Here is a 4,208-nt window from a genome sequence, read left to right as displayed (position 1 = left end):
CAAGGCTGCCAGAACCAAGGCCCTCGCTAAGCTTTCGCATGATAATAGGGTTTGTAAACGAGGGGCTCGTTAGAAATACAGGAAGAAATGCCGGCAGTCTACAACGCCAAAGAAGGCATAGGGGAATGGTTAGAATATTTTTTACCGTTAGTGAAGTTACAATAATATTTATTATTATTAATTACGTGAGAAAGAAAAAGAAAGAAAAACAGGCGCCCAGAGTGGGGACGGAACCCACGCCTTTCGATTAAATCTCGAATGCCTTACCAATTCGGCTATCTGGGCAACTGTGTTCCGCTTCTTTTTCTGGGGTATTTTTAAATACTACAACTGTATCTGACGCTTGAGGGTGGTAGCCAGCGCCACTCAGACTACACGGGGAGAAGGGGACCTTCTTTTCAACCCCCGGGGCGTGACGCGAACGTCTACAGCCTGTCATAAGCGGGTAACTGGCGGGAAACCCTCTTAGGCTACCTTGGCATCAAGGCTGCCAGAACCGAGGCCCTCGCTAAGCTTTCGCATGATAATAGGATTTGTAAATGAGGGGCTCGTTAGAAATACAGGAAGAAATGCCGGCAGTCTACAACACCAAAGAAGCATAGGGGAATGGTTAGAATATTTTTTACCGTTAGTGACGTTACATTATTATTTATTATTATTAATTACGTGAGAAAGAAAGAAAGAAAAACACGCGCCCAGAGTGGGTACCGAACCCACGCCTTTCGATTAGATTTCGAATGCCTTACCAATTAGGCTATCTGGGCGACTGTGTTCCGCTTCACTTTCTGGGGTATTTTTATATACAACAACTGCATCTGACGCTTCAGGGTGGTAGCCAGCGCCACTCAGACTACACGGGGAGAAGGGGACCTTCTTTTCAACCCCCGGGGCGGGACGCGAACGTCTACAGCCTGTCATAAGCGGGTAACTGGCGGGAAGCCCTCTTGTGCTACCTTGGCATCAAGGCTGCCAGAACCGAGGCCCTCGCTAAGCTTTCGCATGATAATAGGGTTTGTAAAGGAGGGGCTCGTTAGAAATACAGGAAGAAATGCCGGCAGTCTACAACGCCAAAGAAGGCATAGGGGAATGGTTAGAATATTTTTTAATGTTAGTGACGTTACATTATTATTTATTATTATTATTACGTGAGAAAGAAAGAAAGAAAAACGCGCCCAGAGTGGGGACCGAACCCACGCCTTTCGATTAGATCTCGAATGCCTTACCAATTCGGCTATCTGGGCGAGTGTGTGCCGCTCACTTTCTGGGGTATTTTTATTTACTACAACTGTATCTGACGCTTGAGGGTGGTAGCAAGCGCCCCTCAGACTACACGGGGAGAAGGGGACCTTCTTTTCAACCCCCGGGCCGTGACGCGAACGTCTACAGCCTGTCATAAGCGGGTAACTGGCGGGAAACCCTCTTATGCTACCTTGGCATCAAGGCTGCCAGAACCGAGGCCCTCGCTAAGCTTTCGCATGTTAATAGGGTTTGTAAATGAGGGGCTCGTTAGAAATACAGGAAGAAATGCCGGCAGTCTACAACGCCGAAGAAGGCATAGGGGAATGGTTAGAATATTTTTTTACCGTTATTGACGTTACATTATTATTTATTATTATTAATTACGTGAGAAAGAAAGAAAGAAAAACACGCGCCCGGAGTGGGGACCGAACCCACGCCTTTCGATTAGATCTCGAATGCCTTACCAATTCGGCTATCTGGGCGACTGTGTTCTGCTTCACTTTCTGGGGTATTTTTATATAGTACAACTGTATCTGACGCTTGAGGGTGGTAGCCAGCGCCACTCGGACTACACGGGGAAAAGGGGACCTTCTTTTTAACCCCCGGGGTGTGACGCGAACGTCTACAACCTGTCATAAGCGGGTAACTGGCGGGAAACCCTCTTGTGCTACCTTGGCATCAAGGCTGGCAGAACTGAGGCCCTCGCTAAGCTTTCACATGATAATAGAGTTTGTAAATGAGGGGCTCGTTAGAAGTAGAGGAAGAAATGCCGGCAGTCTACAACGCCAAAGAAGGCATAGGGGAATGGTTAGAATATTTTTTTACCGTTAGTGACGTTACATTATTATTTATTGTTATTAATTACGTGAGAAAGAAAGAAAGAAAAACACGCGCCCAGAGTGGGGACCGAACCCACGCCTTTCGATTAGATCTCGAATGCCTTACCACTTCGGCTATCTGGGCGACTGTGTTCGCTTCACTTTCTGGGGTATTTTTATATACTACAACTGTATCTGACGCTCGAGGGTGGTAACCAGCGCCACTCAGACAACACGAGGAGAAGGGGACCTGCTTTTCAACCCACGGGGTGTGACGCGAACGTCTACAGCCTTTCTTAAGCGGGTAACTGGCGGGAAACCCTCTTATGCTACCTTGGCATCAAGGCTGCCAGAACCGAGGCCCTCGTTAAGCTTTCGCATGATAATAGGGTTTGTAAACGAGGGGCTCGTTAGAAATACAGGAAGAAATGCCGACAGTCTACAACGCCAAAGAAGGCATAGGGGAATGGTTAGAATATTTTTTTACCGTCAGTGACGTTACAGTATTATTTATGATTATTAATTACGTGAGAAAGAAAGAAAGAAAAACAGGCGCCCTGAGTGGGGACCGAACCCACGCCTTTCGATTAGATTTCGAATGCCTTACCAATTAGGCTATCTGGGCGACTGTGTTCCGCTTCACTTTCTGGGGTATTTTTATATACAACAACTGCATCTGACGCTTCAGGGTGGTAGCCAGCGCCACTCAGACTACACGGGGAGAAGGGGACCTTCTTTTCAACCCCCGGGGCGGGACGCGAACGTCTACAGCCTGTCATAAGCGGGTAACTGGCGGGAAACCCTCTTATGCTACCTTGGCATCAAGGCTGCCAGAACCGAGGCCCTCGCTAAGCTTTCGCATGATAATAGGATTTGTAAATGAGGGGCTCGTTAGAAATACAGGAAGAAATGCCGGCAGTCTACAACACCAAAGAAGCATAGGGGAATGGTTAGAATATTTTTTACCGTTAGTGACGTTACATTATTATTTATTATTATTAATTACGTGAGAAAGAAAGAAAGAAAAACACGCGCCCAGAGTGGGTACCGAACCCACGCCTTTCGATTAGATTTCGAATGCCTTACCAATTAGGCTATCTGGGCGACTGTGTTCCGCTTCACTTTCTGGGGTATTTTTATATACAACAACTGCATCTGACGCTTCAGGGTGGTAGCCAGCGCCACTCAGACTACACGGGGAGAAGGGGACCTTCTTTTCAACCCCCGGGGCGGGACGCGAACGTCTACAGCCTGTCATAAGCGGGTAACTGGCGGGAAGCCCTCTTGTGCTACCTTGGCATCAAGGCTGCCAGAACCGAGGCCCTCGCTAAGCTTTCGCATGATAATAGGGTTTGTAAAGGAGGGGCTCGTTAGAAATACAGGAAGAAATGCCGGCAGTCTACAACGCCAAAGAAGGCATAGGGGAATGGTTAGAATATTTTTTAATGTTAGTGACGTTACATTATTATTTATTATTATTATTACGTGAGAAAGAAAGAAAGAAAAACGCGCCCAGAGTGGGGACCGAACCCACGCCTTTCGATTAGATCTCGAATGCCTTACCAATTCGGCTATCTGGGCGAGTGTGTGCCGCTCACTTTCTGGGGTATTTTTATTTACTACAACTGTATCTGACGCTTGAGGGTGGTAGCAAGCGCCCCTCAGACTACACGGGGAGAAGGGGACCTTCTTTTCAACCCCCGGGCCGTGACGCGAACGTCTACAGCCTGTCATAAGCGGGTAACTGGCGGGAAACCCTCTTATGCTACCTTGGCATCAAGGCTGCCAGAACCGAGGCCCTCGCTAAGCTTTCGCATGTTAATAGGGTTTGTAAATGAGGGGCTCGTTAGAAATACAGGAAGAAATGCCGGCAGTCTACAACGCCGAAGAAGGCATAGGGGAATGGTTAGAATATTTTTTTACCGTTATTGACGTTACATTATTATTTATTATTATTAATTACGTGAGAAAGAAAGAAAGAAAAACACGCGCCCGGAGTGGGGACCGAACCCACGCCTTTCGATTAGATCTCGAATGCCTTACCAATTCGGCTATCTGGGCGACTGTGTTCTGCTTCACTTTCTGGGGTATTTTTATATAGTACAACTGTATCTGACGCTTGAGGGTGGTAGCCAGCGCCACTCGGACTAC

The 4,208-nt window shown here is 47.4% G+C and overlaps 1 non-coding gene across 1 annotated transcript; it reads right to left on the bottom strand.

Moving 5' to 3' along the window:
* Positions 1-213: 213 nt before the first annotated feature.
* On the bottom strand, positions 214-285 carry Trnak-uuu (transfer RNA lysine (anticodon UUU)). The gene has a single exon. It is a non-coding gene; the product is annotated as a tRNA-Lys (tRNA).
* Between the last annotated feature and the right edge of the window lie 3,923 nt (positions 286-4,208).

The sequence above is a fragment of the Haemaphysalis longicornis genome, unplaced genomic scaffold (assembly GCF_048455015.1).
Source record: "Haemaphysalis longicornis isolate Haplotype H1 unplaced genomic scaffold, Haemaphysalis longicornis Haplotype H1 scaffold_11, whole genome shotgun sequence".
Taxonomy (NCBI): Eukaryota; Metazoa; Arthropoda; class Arachnida; order Ixodida; family Ixodidae; genus Haemaphysalis; species Haemaphysalis longicornis.
This window is presented reverse-complemented; position numbering and strand designations above follow the sequence as displayed.